This window comes from Catharus ustulatus, chromosome 15 (genome assembly GCF_009819885.2).
Source record: "Catharus ustulatus isolate bCatUst1 chromosome 15, bCatUst1.pri.v2, whole genome shotgun sequence".
Taxonomy (NCBI): Eukaryota; Metazoa; Chordata; class Aves; order Passeriformes; family Turdidae; genus Catharus; species Catharus ustulatus.
This window is the reverse complement of record NC_046235.1, coordinates 15,059,825-15,079,793: the sequence shown is the minus strand read 5'-3', so window position 1 is coordinate 15,079,793 and position 19,969 is coordinate 15,059,825.

Sequence of the window (19,969 nt, the reverse complement as noted above, 5' to 3'; positions counted from 1 at the left end):
TGCCTGAGGAAAGCCCCTGAACCAGCCCCAGGGGCTCTGCTCTCACCCTCTCCCTTGCTGATTTAAAATAAGCAAATTCATCAGCACAGACTGCTAATTTTTCCTTGTGAATGCTCCAAAAATCAAGTCTAAAAATCATCCAGGAAAAAAACCTCAAACACATAAATATTGTTCCTACTGTTCCCTCCTGGGAAGCTTTCCCAAAAAAATGCAGCCACTCCAACTGAGGATGGGAACCATCCTGCAGAGGTGGGGAGGTGGCAGAACCTTGTCCAAATAAGAGTGAGAAAGAGAAATATATTATTGAAATATATTATTGAAAGGTACCCATGAGTTTAGCACTCCTGATTCAGAGCTCCAAGGCCACAGGGACATGGAGGAATTTGGTTCATCCACTCTCCAGCACTGCCAGATGTGTTCTCCCTCCACAACTGGAGCTCAGACAGTGAAGCAATCCCCACCATGTCCCTGATTGCCATCTGGGAAGCCACTGTCCCAGCAGGGGTAAAATGCCCTGTGTGGAGCAGTCCCACACTGGGTTATGTCAGGCTGTGATTCATGGGAGATGCCAGAATAGGGGCCAACATCTATTTCAGACTTTGCAGGAAGCCATGGTGCTGAAAGAAGTGAGAGGACCCCACTCCAAACAGGGATTGCCACACCCATGGTTTCTCCACCACATGTCAAAAAAAAAAAAAAAAAAAAAAAAAAAAAAAAAAAAAAAGGGAAAAGAGTTTGGATTTTTTGTCCCTCATCATCATCAATATTTTTATATGATTTCAAAAATATGGTCCTTCCTCTCTCAACTCCCTTTCCCATATGGATTTGACTAAGGGCTTTTTTTTTTTTTTTAGAGGATTTTTTAGACCTTTTAAATAAAAAGCTGGAAACAAATGGAAAAATCCCATGGATTTCCCACCTCTGCATGTGCCCTTATTTCAGTGACCAAACTCCTTCCAGGTGTGGATACTCAAGTCCATCCTTGCTGCATTTCATTCCGTGGGTGTTTGCTCTCCCTGACTGCTCAGGGTCTGACAGGACACCACTGGTACCCCTCAATGCCAACTGGAGAAACTTCCTTAGGGGCACTGGCACACACTGCTGAGTGTCCCTCTGACCTCCCTGAGGTTTCTGCTCACAAGAGCAGCACAGAGCAACTCTTTGCACCCAGCTACACGCTCTGAACATGGCTCAGCTGGAAAAAAAGAGCCAAGACCAAGATTTCCACCATATTCCTTCTCCGCTACCAAGGCAAGAAAAATGAATTTTCTGATAGCAAAACGAGAAGCCTGGAAGCCTTATGTTCTGATTTGGGACAGGAATTTCTTCAGCCACAGGAAAAACATGGAGTCTTTTGATATAGAAGGAGAAAGAGAAAAGACAAAAGTTTTCTTCAGACTTTTTTCCTTAGCGCTCCTCCAAATCCTGCCTCTGTGAGCCAAGCCTAGCAAAGCCAGCTGCTGAAACATGGCTCCAGCCCTGGCTCTCCCTCTTGGAAGGGTGAAGCCAAGCCACCTGGGCTGCACCCCCACACAGGAGACGTGATTAATTTTTGGGCAACGAGTGATTTGTTGGCATGACAGCCATAAACAACAGACTCCATTAATTAACATGAGACCAGAGTGTCTGTGCTGTTCCTCAGTTTTGCATCCAACAGCACCTACTCTGCCCTTGTTCATCTGGAGAACATCACAGAAATAAAAAAACTTTTTTTTTTTTTTTAAATCCTCAGATTTAGGATAGTAAAAGAGTTCTCCTTTAACTCTGTGCTAGCATGTCCTGTGAGGCTTTTCTTTCTTGAGGTAGCTAATTGCAAAAACTCAAATATTTCATTTATTCTGTAAAAGCGCCTTTCATTGTTCTGTTAGCACATCTGGTGAAATCACAGTTTTCATTTAGGAATCCAACATGTCCTGTACCCTCTCCCTCATCTCCTATTACTATTAGTGTCAGCTTTGTACTAACCTTCCTTTTTCTCTTCTCTTTTTTTTTTCTTTTTTTTCTTTTTTTTTCTTTTTCTTTTTTTTGTGTGTGTGTGTGTGTAAATTAACTACCTTTCAGTCACTGAAATGCTAATTTCAGAGACTGGCAGTAGGCAGCTAGAAGATAATGTTACATGTTTCCATCCTCCCACGGGGGAAAAACCTGGAGGAATCACAACATCTGAGATGCTTTTGCATTTTGGATAGGGAGACAAAGGGAAAACAGTTCGTGTGAATACACAGGCACAAACACATTTGGAGACTGGGTCTTAGAGATTAAAAACATAATTGATATTGGGTGCATTTGCTCCTCACAGGGCAGGTAAGGGAGAGATCTGAGCTTTAGATTCTCAGGAAGAGGAGAAACACAACTGGCAACTCGCTCTTTGAAATAAATCTCTTGATGGGTATATTTCTTCCCAGGAATACACACTAGGAAATGGCAGTATTCCTCACTGAAGTGCAGAATATTTGTCATATTTTCTTGCCTTGTCACTTTTTCTGCACTGTTTCACTGAGGTCTGTTCCTGAAGGAACAATTGCCTTATTGTCACCCTGGATGTCCCAGGAGCAGCACAACACAACCAAACAAAGAGGCAGGAGGGGGAAGAAAGGCTGAAAAGGCAGAACAACTTTTCCAGTGTGAATCACTGGGTCTTAAGTGAATCCTTCCTTCAGCTTGGTCTGCTGAAATCCTGTCTCTGCCTCCTCCTCTCAGTGTGTGTGGGCTCAGGCTGTCACTTCCTCGCTCCACTTTGGGTACTCTGGGTTCTCCCTGCTCAAAAGAGATAAACAAAACCCCCAAACTCATAAAATCTCGGATGTTGCTTTTGGGAGAACACACAAATTTCCTGTCTTCTCTACCTGACAAAAAGAGATTGGTTCAGGAAACCTCAAAAAAAAATTTAAAAAAGATTGCTTTGTTTCAGTTTGGTTTTCAATGCAGCAGTGTTGGTTTCATCAGTTCTGATTTGGCCTGGAAGGAGGCAATCCAGGCAGTTCCCAATGGCCAGCACGAACCTGAATGTGGCAATGAAAGCACCAGGAAAAGGCAAATTGTAGTTCAGGCACAGCAGAAATCAAACCTTGGCTGGAAATCCAAATTCAGACACTGTAAGACCTGTTGTTAATAGTGAGAGAGAAGGATGTGATGCTGGATTTAAATCCACAAATTAAACCAAAAACAAACTGGAAAAGGAAAAAATCCAAAGGCATTGACTACAGCAGAGTCCAGTGGTTATCTGAAATCTCAGGGCAATGACTTACAGCAACATTTCACAGCACACTTGAATATGGACCACAGAGAGATCCTAGCATGAGGAAAATTAAAACTGAGTACTTACTTGGACACATTAGCAACTGATTTTTGGTGGAGTAGGATTCTTGGTCTTAGACAAAGCTGTTAGTTGTCATCCAGACTCTTTCCTGTTCTCCAATACTCAGTTCCCCCATGGCTGCCTGGTGTTATAAAAGCAATCATACCAATTAAGCAATTCTGTCAGTTTTGAACTCAGAATGTTTGAGTATCCACATCTTGGCTTTCACTGACATCATCACAAGCAACTGCATGAATTTCACTTTTAGTTACCTCTCTTCAGCTGAGCCATAGGGAGCACCACGTCAAAACTTGAAGTCCATTGCAAATGCTACACTGGGGAGCTTAAATTGTGATCAAATTTCTCATCTGAGAGCCAGTAAAATCCCTGAGAAAATTATTCTGCCTGCTGCCCCACTTCATGCCAGAGGCATTTTTCCCTGGGGTCAGGAGATCAGGCTGACCCAGCACCAAGATATTGTATCTGTGCCTTCAAAGTGGTGGTCTGGATGCAGATCACTCAGTATTTTTGTATCAGGCTCTTGGTTAGATCCTACACACATATTTAAGTGAATTACTATAGACTCCCTTTATTTTCTTTCTGTTTTTCCATTCCAGAGAATGCTCATTGTTACTGGGTTTTTGAGCTGAGGCTCAAGGATCACATTTGATTGCATAGGACAAACCATTTTAAGTGGTAAAGCTTAAGGATGGAAAAAATGAAAATTATGTAATTTAATAATGAACCGCAACAATGGAGCACAATCTTCCTGCGTATTATTGACAATGATCATCTCCGGCTGCCAGCACTGCTGGCTGTGAGGATTCAAGATTGGCCAACACAGACCTCACTCCCATTTCCAAGCTTTCCAAGTGCAAACAGACCACAGGCTGCTTTGCATTACGGGGAGGCCTGCCCATCAGTTTTCTGTGAAAGGCTTTCACAGATTTTTACAACCTGGTGTGTGCACACAGGGGTGCAGATCCCCTCTGCAACGTTCTGCTGATCCACAAAGATGGGTTTTGGCTGCACAGGAGGCACCTTGTTCACCTTGAAGCAATCCTTGTGGAAAAGATCTTTGCCAAATCTTTGCTCAGCACAGAGAGGGGAAAGCATTCCTGCTGGGCTGGGCATTTCTACAGCAGCAGAAATCTCCTCATCATTGCCCACCATCCCATTGCCCACCTCCACATCACAGTGCTCTGGGCAAATCCAGCCCCTGGCCTTTTGTTTCCAGCTCACTCTGTTTCTTGTTCCCTGAATTTCTGCATTTGGAAAAAAAAGCCCAAATCTCAACTGAAATCTCTCTCCACTCTGGCAGCCCCTGCAGAGCTCCTGGTCCAGGTGGAGCCACGTGTGGGGTGCGTGGTTTCACCATCGGCCAGGTTTCAAGTGCAAACCTTTCAACAGAGTTAAACTCACAGTTCCAAAAAGCCTAGGAATTTTACCTGACCTGCTGTCAGTATTTTGAGCTCTGTTGCTTTGGAGGGGTTTATTGTCCAGCAGACAGTTCCCTTGGATTAACAGAGCACAGTGACACACTGAGCTGTCACACTTAGCTGGTATTCAATGGGTCAGTCCTTATGAATAATGATCAACATTTTGAAATTAATTAAAGAAAGGTTTCCCAGGTCTATCTAGGATGATAAAGATATAGTTATTAGTGATAGTGAGATGATGAAGACTTTTACATTGGAGGCAAGCTGCCGTATTTCTCACTGCTCATGCAGCAAGGTCAGCTCCTCACTTCCATATGATCAGGACAGTCCCAAGAGGAGGAAAAAAACACTACCCAAAGAGACAAAGGAAAATCAATTCTAAAAAAAATAAGCTACAATCCAAACCTCCACCAGAAAGTCCAGCAAAACTCAAAAACCCTCCAAGAAAACAAATCTGGAGATTCAAGTAAATTAGATTGCCTAAACTATAGATTCACTTCCTTCTTGTGAAACATCTGTGGAGGCTGCTCATATCCTGGCCCTTCCACCCACTCCAACATTCCAGCACCCAAAAAGTAAAAATGAGATCTGCTTTTTGGAGGCTGGCTAGCACGAACACTGCAGTGCCAGGTATGTGCAGCTGCATGCCTGATTGCTAATCCATCTGCAGGGATCAGCGTGGGCCACTTTTGTTTGAGCCTCAAGTAAAGATGGGAAAATGGGTTGGAATAAATAATGTGAAAGCCCTTGGCCTTTTGCCTCTTTTGAAAGCTGAATTGGAAACAAGAGTTCCTTCCAGGTTCTCAAATGTTTGGTTTGTGCCACCCATTTGATTATTATGCTGCTCCCTTTTCAGATCCCATGTGGGAGAGCAGGACCTGAAACTTTGCTTTTGTCCCACTGCCCTCCCAGGCTGGTTGGAAGCAGAGGGAGCTTGTAGGAAACCTGTTTTGTGGAAATCCAAAGTTTTTTCCATCAGAAGAACTGAGTGAGTACAGGTAAAATATTCAGCATTGGAGAAAGTGAGGGAACAAAGTGTTAAACCTGGAGTTAACTCAACACATCTGAAGGACTGGATGCACCAAGAGTGGATAAGCCACTCTTGGCTTGATCAAGAGTTGATTTAACATAATATACAAAAGAAATGCAAAGTTCAGCTAAAAAACCTTGCTTGCTTCACACTGGTTTATATTTCTTGTTTCTTGTCCTGGCTCTGCCTCATCCTTTTCTCTCAGTGGGCCATGGGTGTTACTGAGCTGCATGGTAATACTTGGCCCATGTCCTAAACCATGGATTTTTGTAAACATCAGTGAATAAAATTATTTAACATCCTGCCTGAACATTGTTTCAAACCTCTGGGTACACACGAGGGAATGCCAGACCCACAAACTTACATGCAGAAGAGAAAAAGGCTTCTCTCAGAGTGAGTTTTAAGTCACCAATTCTTAACAGATGAACATCTCAAAAATCAAGAACCATTTTGCAGAAAGTGAGATATGGTCAGAAACACCAAGGAGTGCCTGGTTGAGGGTAAAGTATCCAACTGGACTATGGGAATTCAAGTTTCCAGACTGCTTGATCTGCAGAGGGGACTTTGAACCAGGAGTTTTTTCTCCTAATGCGACCCCCTAACTGATGGCATATCAATAAACCACCACAGCTGGCACATTGATATTCAAACAGCCCTTTCCCATCTCTGCAGTGATGCTTCTCCCACTGAGGGGTGCCTCAATCACTTCCTAAAGCAGCTGCAGGAGCCCCTAGACAGCAGTGCATCTTCCTTAGGGCTCACTCACACCCCAGACCCACACCCTGAGACCTGGATCCAATCCAAGGAATGGGATGGCTGCTGATGGAGAGGCAGCCCGGGAGGTCTGATCCTGGCAGTGTCCCCTCCCTGCCCGCTGCAGCTGGGGATGCTCCCAGGTGAAACTCGAGTGCCAGGGGCACAGTCCTGCCCCTTGGCCCGTGTCCTGCAAGGAAATGGGCTATTCCCTGCTCTCTGCCAGGCTGCAAAGAGGGCACTTCTCCTCTGGAGAGCGGCTGCCCTGCCTCCCTCCATCCCCAGGACGGGATGGATTCATCACAAGGTGCTTAGCGGGATGAGCCGCCTCCACTCAAATCCCGGGATTTGCAATTTGCGCTGCTCCGGGGCTGTGGGAGGGCGCTGGGCTCACTCTCCCTTTCCATTTGACTCAGCCTTCTCATAGCAGGGATTATCCTGCTCTATCAAAGGGAAAGCTGCGGAGCAGACGCCCGCCTATTCTTCGCTTGCGCTGAGCCTGACAGCCGGCTTTTCATCGCCGCTCCCATTACCAGCTGCCCCACAATGAGCCGGCTCAGCTCCGCACATGGAGCTCCAGAAGGAGCTGGGGGGCTGCAGGGAGCGGGAGAGGACAGGGGGAAGCCGGGCAGAGTGGCCAAGGGAGAGAAACAACTCATGCAGATGAGGGAGAGTTAATCCTATTTAGCACATGTATATTATCAATGAGTGTGTGCGGTGGGGAAGGGCAGGGGGGAGCCCCCCACTGCAGGCAGGCGGAGGCAGACAAAAAGGTCATTCATGTGTGGCTCACAGAATTAAGAAGGTACCACAATCTGCTGCTGGTTTGGCTCCAAATGCTTCTTGGTATTCAAATCAAAGCCCCTTCCCCCAGCCCAACCTGAAAAACTTCCTCGCTTCTCTGTCCCTCCCTCGGTGTGCAATCACCCTGCCCAGTGTCACCCTCCTTCCCTTCTGGTGGCAGTGGGGAGATGAGGGGCAGCAGCCACATCTCAGGCGTCAAAATTTCAATTTACACTGAGATTTGGGCTTTAGAAGTGTGACTCCCCTTGTGTTCCAAGAGTTATTCCAGAATGGTTAAGGACACATTTCCTCAATGCTTAGAGGAGCTGCTAAATTGTTGAGCCCTTCAGAAATTTTAGTCTAGAATTAGGATATCAGTTTGAGAGCTCAGGAATATTTTGGGTTGATCCTGGACCTTCATTAACTGCGGCTTTGCAGTAAGACTGAGGTTGCAAAGATCCTCTCTTTCCAGGTTTTGTCCCCAGCACATCCCAACAAATGACTTGTTCCATCCTCCCAACTTGGCTGCTCAGCAGAGTTTTGCCTTTCCCTGCAAAGTTCCTGCTTCTTCAAGAGCCCACCAAAAGGAATTCAAAACTCAGAATTCTTTTCAATAACAGTGTGAGGATGAAAGAGCAGGGCTGGAGCGAGTCATTTCAAATGCATAAAAAAACCTGAGGCTGGGATCTACAGTCTGTATTTCGGACAAACCACTTGACTGCTTATGAACCACAAACACAAATATTGCTCCTTAATTTGCATTCAGTGCCAGAGGACACCTGCACTCCCTCTAATGAGCACTGCCAGGCACCCTTTCCCAGGGAGAACTCCCCAGCCACCCCAAAGGAACCAGCAATTCCTTTGGGGCCCTGGTGCTGGCTAACTCCAGCCTTTGGATGGCTGCTTGTGCTGCTTTGCACAGATCTCACTTCACCCCCCGGTAATCTCCTTGCCTTCTCCACAGGAATCAGGGATAGAGGAGCTCTCTCCTCCCCTACTGTACATGCTCATAGGTTTTAATCCAATTAAACTCTTCTCTCCCCTTGACAGAGTCTCTTTTTTCTTCATTTGCTTTCAATAAAGGAGCATCATTTGCTTGGGAGCATTCCAGGGTTGCAACAACAGGCCCTTAGCTTGCATGTGTTGCTTACAAGTGGAAAACTGCGAACGAAGCTCCAGGTTTATTTTAGGAGGAGGGTAGAAATGGCCCTATTATTTAATTAATTTTTTTTAAAAAATGCTTTTTAAACCTTATTAAGCAAATTAAATTTCAAGAGACATCTCACTCTTATTCTGGGAAGTCCCTTCCTCGTCCCTTTCTTGTCCCAGATTGGCTTGTCAGCACAGGCTGCCCATTGCCTGGCTCCCACAGACCCATCAAGCATCGATTTTGACACTTAACAGAATTAGAAATGCCAGCCCTCCAAACCCTGATGGCCTTTCACAGGGAACGAGCACTAACCTCCATTAGGAGGCCTCCTTTTATCACAAAGATCCTCTTAAAATTCAATTTACAATGAAATCTCCCCAAACCCTGCCAGCTGCCAGCCCCATCCCACTACCTCCAACACTTGTTCCTCAGTCAGACAGACCTGTATCCAATCCTTTCTGTAATTTAAAAATACCCATCACTTACACCACTACTCTCTGCTGGAAGGAAGCCACAGTCAATAGGTGAATCAGGTCTGCACCTTGTACCCCTGAGTTAATAAATGCTGAAAAGAGGGTGAGCTGAAGCCTTTGATAAATATCTCTTGTGCCAACTGAATAAACTTATTGTCACAATGCAGCACCCCTAAGTTCCTTGTAAAAATGTGCCTGAAACATGAAGATAGCAGTGAAAAACTCAAATATTGTTGGCCTGCAAATCCTCCAGCCCTCGAGCAAAGAACTGTCTGTAGAGAAACAAAGTCAGGAAAATCCAACTCAAAGATAAGTGGAACTGCTATTAATGTGAGGCAGTGCACCACCTGGGTTTGATCCAAAAATTAGTCAAGTTCTTCATTTAACTACAGGGGGTGGTTGGATTAGATCCCACTTGGCTGATGTGCCGGGGGCAGGAACGTGCAATTCTCTATCTTTCTCCTCCTTTTAAATGCTCTCAGACTCTTATGGTATTTTACAAATCATTCAAGGACTTGATGGGTTAGCAGGAAATTTCCTTTGTGCTGCTGTGCCAGAGACAAGGAGCAGATCTGGTAGGCAGCTCTTCATTTTACAGTGAGATCCCCATTCAGCTGCATGGAATGTATGCACAGGATTAAAAATTATCCATGATTACAATTTAGAGTGTTATAAACCACTCAGCACCTGGAGCCCTAGCGAGGAGATATATAAAGATTAATAAAATAAGCATTTGAAAATCCACTTCCCCTTTGGTTATTTGCCAGGATCACAGTCCAGAATATAGCATTTTCTGTGCAAGAAGTGGTAAGCTGATTAACAGCTAAAGGAGAGCACTTTTGTGCACCTCCTTCAGCATGTACAGTACATACCATGTCATCAGCATGGATGGGGGAAGTCCATCCTGAACCTGCATCTCAATAACCAGAAGCTCAGTCTGGGGGCTGCATTTTGATAAATAATTATTGAAGGGGCAAGTGCTGTTCAGATACTTGGCCAAACTGATTCTCCATCAGTTTGGGATTAGTTCAATTGAAATATAAGGAGTTTGATTTATCTGATGATGATTGGACTTTCATTAAATACGTTTCCCTCCTGAGCATGGTTTTAAGGTTTGATCCTCAAGACTGACCAAATGCATTTAACTCCACCAACCCATGTAGTCAAACTTCATCTAGTGTCCAGAGTCTGGTTCAAAAATCAGTAAAATTAGTGTCTTTGTTTCCATTGGCCTCAGCAGGCTATAGATTTCATCCCAGTTCAGATCTCTTCATTTAAGTTTAACACCAAAGTTTATTGAAGTGAATCAAGCAATTCCCATTGACACCAGCGATCTCAGAGCCATGCTTGTTTATCTCCACTTTATCTTAAAAACATCAGAAGGAAATTAAAACCAGAGCACCTTAGCAAGTTAAATAGCATTTCAACTCTAAAGGACTCTAACCTCTTAAACTGTACATGTTTGGGTAAGGTTTTTGGAAATTAAACACATTTCTCCCTCCCATAGTGTATTTTTACTCTTCAGCAGTCTGTGCCACAGTTTCCACTGGAATGGGATTTGCTGTTGAATGAGCTTTACTCACATAACTTCTCAAAGTGCAGACAATTGTTGCAAATGATGCTCCCCATTAACAGTAAACGCTTTCACTGTCTCCAGCTTTATAAATCACTAAATATTACAAAGAGTTACTCCTTAGCTCCTCTCATGAGAGATTAGAAATGGGACTTCTGTGGACACAACTAGTAAAAGTAAAAAAGGATTTTTCTCTCTTGTCCTTTTAGCAGCTGTTTATGGAATGGGAAGGGAGGGGCACTGCGACCTCAACAGCTAAATTTTTTTTCAATACAGTTTCCCTTATGCTCTATATCAGAGTTCCCCTAGAAGAAATTCATTTAGAAGACAATTCTGAACAATTAGCACTCCCTATTAATTTTCATATGAATCTTCCAAATACTAAGACCATAAATAAAAAGCTCAGGAGTTCTCTGATTTACAGACTTAGTTTCAAAGTGTTATTTGTACCAGAGTCATGAGTGGAAGGAGCACCCAGAGCATCAACAGCAGAGGCTGTAGAGGATGGAGTAGGGCAGGCTGCTCCAGCACGAGGGGTTTATCCAAATGCCAGCTGATTCAATGCCCCAGAGAAAGGGACATCATTCCTTCACCCTTTCTCTTAAAACTTAGAGGGCAAACCTTGTTCTCACTTTCCCCTTGCCAACCCTCACCACCTCCATTGGCTTTCTAGGAGGGACTCGAGATTAATGCCCATATAGCAGAGCAGATTTAAGAATTACTTTATTTCAGTGGAAAGGTCTTGCTGCTACTTTAAAATATGTCCTTCTCTTTTTGTCTGACACTGCAATTAATCAAGTCTCCCACCCACTCAGAGCCTGTCTTCAGAGTTTCTCTGTCTCTCACTTTCTTTTATAGATGAGGCTTTAGTGCCTGCCAGAATTTATGGAGAGAACAACATGGATTCAGCCAGGACCTCAGAAAACAGGCTCTGATATTCTCATGGCCCATCTTCTCCTTGCCCCTACCACAAGATGGACCAGCAGCTGTTCTCTCCTTGATCCTTCATCTGCTCCTGCATCCCTGCAGCCACAGAGGGCCTTGTACACTTGGTCCTGGCTCTACCAAAGGGGAAGGAAACATATCTAACATGGCATGTTGGAGGAATCTCAGGGCTCCAATTAGCAAATTTAACTCAGAGAGTCTAACAAAGGGCACTGTGCAACCTGATGTCTCCCAGCAAACCAGCCTCACAGGCTCTCCCCAGCCCCCAAATCTGAGGCTTCAAGGACTCGGCAGGTTTTGGGGAGGGGGCCAGAGCCAGGGGAGCAGGAATCTGAGTTTTGCTCCCAGTGAAAGCACTTTTCCATGAACAGAAGTAATTTAGCCCTTTGTTTGTAGCATTACTGTATTTGGCCAGGAGTTCTGGACTGGGTCTCTCTCACGCTATCCAACAGTCAGCTCCGTATCCAGGAGCCCAAGTCGAAGCTGGGTGCAGAGTTAATGACTCCCAGCTGCAGGGCTGTGCTCAGCCCCAGGCTCTGGGCACGTTTGTCACCAAACAGTCCTCGACAGGCACGAAGTCACCACGAGGAATTAGAGCAGGGTCGTGCATGTGCAAGGTCAGCCCCAGGGACAGGGCTGGGGTTTGTTTGTTCTGCATGTGTGTTAGGAAAGGGAAATCACTACAGAACAATGTAAATGTTATACCTTCCCACTGTAAATGTTATACCTCTCACTAAAAAAAAAATTAGGCCTGGTTATTTGTTTCTTGGCAAAATGTCTGTTTCTCCTTTGTCAGTAGGTGCAAGTTGATTTCTGGAGCCCAAAACACCTCTTTTTGGCTAAATACCTGTTTCTTTTTTCTTTTAGTAGCACACCCTGGAGGAGCATAACTGAACTGACATAAATTACATGCGGAGGAAGCGGGAGTTTAATGAATAGAAGACTCATGGAATTCACTTGATGTTGGCACATTAACACACTTTTTCCTGTGCACTGAAAGTAGTTTCTGTAGTTTCCCCACATAAATTGGGAAGAAGAAGAAAAAAAAAAAAAAAAAAAAGACGAGAAAAAGAAAACTTTAAAGACACAGACCTTAGGGTTCTATGAGCAGTTTGATCGTTCTGTGAAACGACATTTGAATGAACCAAGACCAGACAAGCAGGGCAGAGTCAGGGTAGGTAGCAGAAATCTTGTGCCTTCTTTGGTGTATGCTTAGTAAATGCTTGCCAACAAATATTTCTGTGATAGCTTTAATTTTAAATAAAAAGCATAAGTACCAGCAACCTGGCCCTCCCAATCCTCTTTCAAATAACAAGTTCAGCCCAAAAAATGATATCTTGGAATGAATGAAGAATGTGGCAGCACCAATGCCCTTGGTAATAGAGCCATTTTTGTACTCCCCATGGTTGTTTAAATACTGCACTGGTAGACTGGGAGTCTTTTTTAAAACAGAACCTGAGTGCATAAATAAATGTGTGCTGGCTTGTGCTGATGCTCTTCCAGCATTATAGGAAACACATTTGTTTATCAGGTCTGATTAAGCTTACACGATCCAAGTCCTGCCAGAGTCAGGAGTGCATTGTACACATTATTTGATAAGAGAGAAGGATGAGTTATGTAAACACCTAGCAACATGTGAGGGAGATTTACTCTAATTGTTTATGTGCCTTTGTGGGAAGATTATAATCATGTTGTTTCATTAAACAAAACAGTTGTACAAGTTCTATAAGACAAATTGCCTTTTGCTCTATTCACTCGCAAAGGTCATCCTGTTACCACTGATTAGCACCAGACAGCCAGTCATACTTTGGCAAAAGGAGAGTTCATTCATAGCAGGAATGCAGAGTCTTTCTCAGAATAGGTTTCCCAGTGACTGACTTGGCAAAGACACAACGGAGAAAACACTTCTGCCCAATATCAAACATTCACCTTCTGACAGCTCCAGAGGACATCTCTCCTTCACAGCAGTGCTGAGCACTCCTGGTTCAAGCCTTTGGCTGCGTCAGAGAGAGCCAAAGGTAAATACACAGAGGTGAAATGCAGGTAAATCCTTTCCAGATATTGCTAAGTAATGGAGCAACCAACTTCACTGCTAGGTAATCCCCAAAAGAACTGTTAAAGTTTGAGGAAATACAGCAGCAGAGGAAGCTCAAGTTCTGCTCTAGATCTCTCCTGGTGTTAGAGGAGTCTCTTCCGAATTCCTACTCCTGCACCCCCCGTCTCACTTCATCACAGGCAGCCCAAGGAGCAGCCATGGACCCTCTGAACACACACCCCACTCCCCAGAGCTTGGCATCCATCTCACTTTGTCTCTCTGATAGGCAAGGAGGACACAAGCGAGAAGATGTTTGAAGAGTCCATTAACATCGTTAGCTCGGACGCGTTGACAATAAATCGATTCTTTTTGACGTGGCTGTGGCAGTAATGAGGGTACATTTCTGGATAACTCCTCTTAATGCAAGATAAGATATGGAGGGCCCATGTCTTCCTGACATGTGTCCAGCATGTCAAACGGTGGCAGAAGAAAAGGTTGTTTTGTTGATGCGCTAATCAGAGATAAAGTTTAAGATTAATGATGATGGGTGGTTTTGTCTGTCATATTTTTTGAAGGATAGAGGTTGTACACTCCTGGGGATGGCAGAGTTAGGGTCCTACCTCTGAAAAGAAAATGAACACTCAACAAGACCCATATTAAAAGGTTCCTCTTTCCTCTAGAGATTGAAAGTGGCAGTCAAAGGGAAAACATGCCTAAACTTGAATGTCACAGCACATTTCCCCACTGTTGCTGAGGTTCTGGCATTTGAAGGCATCTTTTCACGCTCCTTTCTTTGATGTATAAAAAGAATGTTTAGTACAGTGAAGAAATGTACATGGGAGTCCAAGTGGCAAGAGGAGAGAAGCAAAACAAAAAATTAGCAAGAACCAGGGAAGGCCATGGATGGAAATAGGAAGATCTTCTTTTCCTACTTCTAAATATACATGGGCCTGTTACTCCTCACAGCATTCTGCTCTGGGGTCATTTAGCTGTATGAAATGGGGTGCAGTGGTGTCCCTTGGCAACATTATGCTCTCATTTCCCTACTTTTAAAGCTGATATAATACCAATATCCACCACAGCAATGAGCTTTAGCCTGTTTTGTTTCTCAGGTGAGGTATTGTCATGGTTTAACCCCAGAGGGCTACAAAATGCTGTTATAGGGACCTGGAAAGACAAACACCATCACTCCAAAGATCTCTCTTCTCCTTCTTCCTCAGCTTTACATGCTGAGAATGACACCACAAGGTCTGAGATGTCCCTGGGGTCATTTGGGGTCAGCTGTCCTGGTTGTGTCCCCCAGTTCCTTCCTCGGTGTGAGCCCTGCTCAGCAGTCATGAAAACGGCCCTGAATTATCCACACTGCTTCCAGGACAAATCAAAAACACAGCTCCAGACCAACTACTATGAAGAAAATTAATCCTACCCCAAGCAAAACCAAGCACAGGTATTCAATTATTGTTTGGTGAGACCTGAAATCTATGGAGGAGAGGCCTTATTACCTTGGATCACCTTGAATTCTATTGTTAGGATCAACAACAAAACCCTTGGTAGTAATAAAAAAAGCTTAATTTTTTTCTGCTTCAGAGTATTGTTTCAGCTATGGAGAGAATTAACATTTAATTACTTTGAGACTAAGAAACAAACAAGCAATTAACTGCCTTCAATTCACTTAGCAAAGTGATGAAGTCATGCGAAACATATTTTGACTGGAGATAGGTAAAAGCCAAAATCATGAAGATTAATGCTTCTAAATTTTGGGATAAGCTCAGGCACAACTCCCAAGGTCTGAATTAGCCACCGGTGTTCTGGTTTTGCATCTAATCTAAAATGGGAAAAGGACCAACAATTCATTAGAGCAACTAGTTTTTTAATGCTTTTGCAAATAAAATCTACAGAGACAAGATTTTAGACTTCAACCCAAAGCCCAGTTCAAAACTTGGCTCCCAAAAAGCATCAGTTTTTCTCTACCAAAGAGTATAAATCCCTTCTGGAGAAGGCTTCTGTTTAAAAGGCTGCATTTTGAAGATGTTGACTCTAACATTTATGTTCCTAAGCTAAATTGATAGCTCTGGAACTGATTTTAAAAACAGAAAAAGAAAATCTGGACTTTTCGTTCCAAAGCTTTTTGCTTTAAAATATTTGGGGTAATTTTTAAGCATTTTGTTTCCTTCTTTTTTCTTCTCTAGGTTTTGTCGCTGAGTGTGATGGAATCACTGATATTGCATCCTTTTTTTTTTTTCGTTTTCATTCTTCCTGTCTTTTTTTTCAGTTCTCTTTCTGCCATTTTTCAGTTTGTGTCCAGCTGAATAATTGTGAAAAGGTTAAAAAAATTTAAAAGGAAAAATAAAACAAAACATTAACTCCACAGCTTTAAGGGGTAAAAATGAGGGAGGTTCAGAGGGACCCATTCCAGAAAGTTCTGTTGGTTAATGCATTCCCTGACTTGCTTGGGGTGTAGGGAGACAGAAATGAAAGAAGTATCTGAAAAGTCAGTATTTAAACTATTCATATTTTGAAATTACTGTTTTTATACCCAAATACCCATTGGATACACAGCTTGAAATGTGTCACCAGACATGGGAAAGACACCTTTTGACAATGAAAAGCATTCCATATTCTGGCTGGAGCATTTTGAGTTTGATCTCTTTCCTAGAAATCCAGTGGACACAAGGCCATCTTGCCATCTCCTAAAACATCATCAATTTCTGTTAACCTGTTCCCTCATTAACAATTCCCAAGTGATAACATTCACACACCTCCAGGGTAGCTCTTGCCATTTTCAGTGGTCCTGCAGTTATTCCTTGCACATGGATGTTTCCCATTCAGCTCTAAGATCAATTCAATCCAACTACAACTAATTGAGTAAATAAATAAGCAGCAGTCCAGCAAACGTTTGCTCAGGAGTTGAATGTTCTGCTACTGGTAACAAGCCTCCAAAGCCATTCAGCAAGATGTTTGTCTTGCCTCTCAAGTGTGGGGTAGAAGGGCAGGAGGAGAAATTGTCTCTCTAAAAAAGGAAGTTATAAAGGAGTTGCCTGCAACCATCCTGCACCCCTCTGCATCATTAGGAATATCAGGCAGCTGTGGCTCTTCCTTCCCTCCAGATGTGGCCCTTTAGGGCTCTTTTCTTACTGCTGGCCCAGTGAAGACTCAAAGTTTCCTATTCTATCCATAGTCTTTAAATTTTTAAATTTTTTATTCTGTTTAGTGTTAGTTTCAAATACACTCAAGCAGAACCAGGCTGAGAAGAACAGGGCAGCCAGGACCAGCTGCAAAGGCAGCCTTTCTTCTTTAGAGGTGACATGAAACACAAATTTAATAGCAAACGGAGGCCTAGGGCCAAATGTGACATCTCTCAAATCTGAGACATTGTTCTCACTACAATCTGGCCTCAAATCATGGAAGCAGGTTAATATTAGTCTGTTCTAACAGATTTTCAGTCAAGATCTCACTCAGAAACAGCTGGAATAAAAAACCAAATTAAAAACACACTTTTGTTTCTTAGGGGTTTTTCCATTTTAACCTAGACCTGAAGCTGCACGTGCAGGTTCTGATCCAAGTGCTCCAAATTCAGGGCTAGGGGAGATGATTTCCACTCTGCCATGGAGACCCAGTCCCACTCTCTCCCCATCTTCCCAGAGAGATGAGGTTTCTCCATAGATCCACTTCCCCATCTGAGCTTGCAGGTGACACTGCTGATCTTTGAGATGAAGAACTGGGATTCCAAACTGATTTACAAAGCCAGTGCCGATAGAAGAGCAAAATGAAATCATAGCTGCCTGACCTGCTTATACACTAAAAGGCCTTAGGGGGGAAAAAAATCAATTAATCAATTTGTTTATGGAGGCAACTTAGCAACGGGGAGCACATGGAACTGATTGGCTGGGGCTGTTAATAAGCGAGCTGAATTGCAGATAGTTGCATCAACTGACTTCAACTTTTGGGATATTGATTTTTGTTAAGAAGATTCATTTCCACTGACCCTCCTCCCAGAAAAAGAATCACTGTTCCTTTATGTCAAAGGAGTATCATGCTGCAATTAAGAATTTCCACATTACTACTTCAAGGAGATTTTGGTACACTCAGGGTTTCTAAACCTGGGCATAAAAAACAACTTGTACCCCCTTGCTTTGTGGAGACACCTCAGGAGACTGTGCTTGTAAGATGCTAAAGGGCAAATACATTTTAAAATAGTAATTTTATTTGCTAAGTGCCTGTTTCATGTTAAATAGTAGGTTATGTTCAAAATACTTGCAAAACAAAGGAAGAATTACTTCTTTTCTTCTAGATTTTAATTATTGCATAATAAATGCAATAAAAATAAATATATAAATATCAGTACTACCTGATATTTTCTGTAGTTCTAGTTAATATTTTAAGTTATCTTTTTAGAGGGGCATTTGAAACCCATGATGTATGGGAGTTTTGCAGTAGGGATAGTAATTGGAATTACAAGTGCTGTTGGACTTACAGCCCACAACCTCTCGACAGGCAGAGATTGGCCTCAGGGACCCCTGAGCATCCAAACTCCCACACCCTGGGAATTTCTGGCTGCCAGTGTCACCCTTTGCAACCCAACACCTTCATCTCTGCTCTCTGCCACCCCCACCCAGTGCTGACTCTGCCACTCACCTTTCCAAGGCAGGGTCCTCATGGAAGCATTTCCCTCAGAGCTGCCTGGGCACAGGGCTGCAGGTGGCTCTGTCAGGGACATGGGACAGGGCTGCAGGTGGCTCTGTCAGGGACAGGGGACACTGCAGCACCCTGGGGATGTGCCCCAGTGCCCAGCAGAGACAACAACCTCCCCTGGGCACAGAGCCCACGGTGGCTGCAGGACATGCAGGTGAAGAGATCCTGTCAAGGCTCACACCTCGGGTAAACCTCACATTCACCTTCAGACCTGAAGCAAGTGCTGAGCCTGAGCAAAGGTTCTTTTACCTCAGCAAAGTCCCAAAAGAGTCTCAAAGAGAGGAGAGGCAGCTTGACTGGGAGGCTCCATCCTGCTCAGAAAACGAGAGATGCTCTTGGGTTTCTTTCTCTGCTCCCTCTCAGAGCCTGGCACATTTTATTTCTTCTTCTGACTGAACAAGGCTGCCCATGATTGTAAATCATCCTGGTGATTTCTTTGGAAAGTTTGCCTCATTTATGCCCGTGACCTCGTAGCCTCCTGATACCTTTACTCACATCAGGACTTCTTCCACAGCAGGGCCATTTATTGTCACACTCCTGAGACCAGAGGGGCAGAGGAAAGGAGCTACAGGCACTCACATCTGAGATGTAAAAATTATGGGTTTCAAACAAGCATAAACAAATGAGAATGTGAATGCTGAGAGCACAAAATCACCCAGCTCTGAGTTTCTGCAGAGGCCCTTTTATTTACTGTACATTTATGTGTATATGAATATTCAGCCCTTGATAGAGCAAAGAGCTGGTTTTGATAATAACAGCAAAAATATTTGCTGTAAATGTCATGACACGCCTTGTCCATAATATGATTTTTTCCAGATGGTTATTTTTTTCAAATTACTGAATGGAAAAATATGTCTTAAGACAAGTACACATAAAAATAATTCTTTTTCCTATTATTGTTTCTTTTTTTTTCTTTCTTTCTACATTTGTAAAAGTGCTGCTGCTTGCCATGGGATGATATGCTGGGAGAGCACATACATCCTGACATCTGATTAATCATGAAAAGGGGTGGGTGGGTAATCCTTAACTGACAGGGCAGCTAATCAGGAACAGTTTTATTACATGAAATACAAAGGTGCACATTATTTACACCCTCTTCAAGGTGGTTTCTGAGAACAAAACATTTCACTGAGTGCGTGGTAGGTTGGCTTTGACTCCAAGAAAGCCCATACCTCTTTTGTTAGCAGGGACACAAACCTGCTTCTGGATCCAGAATGATCTCAGCTGGCAGTCCCACCCAATACAGCAGCTGGATCATCCTCTTGGTCCTGATGTTGATTTATTAAATTTGGTGTTGGTTTGATGCCAGACGTGGCACACCTCCTGTAAAACAGCATCCCACTCTGCAGTGTGTTTGTTTCCTGTGGAGAAGTGAAGCCAGTTCAGCTCTGCCCACAAAATCTGGAGCTGGAAAGAAGACAGCCCACAGTCCAAGACAGGGTTGTGCTGGGGTTCAGGACAACTCCTGACAGCAATGGCACCAGCTTGGGGAGATTCCTCCTGACAAGCATCATGCCATTGCTCAGGCTTGCTGTTATCCATATTCCTGAGAGACCTGGCAAGCCAGGGGATGAGGGCACAGGATTTTGGTGATGGAAAGCAGCAAAGAGTCCCATGCAGTAGCTGGAAAGTGGAAGGGGAACAAACAAGCTCTGGGTTGTTCAGAAGGAAAATGAGGGCCAGATCCAGGCCAGGAGGTTTCTCCTCCTGTTGTGCAGACATCCAGCTTCTGCCTTTCTCTGAGGGCCCAGCAGATTTTGTTTAGCAGCTCCCATCAGCAGGTAGAAGACAAACTACT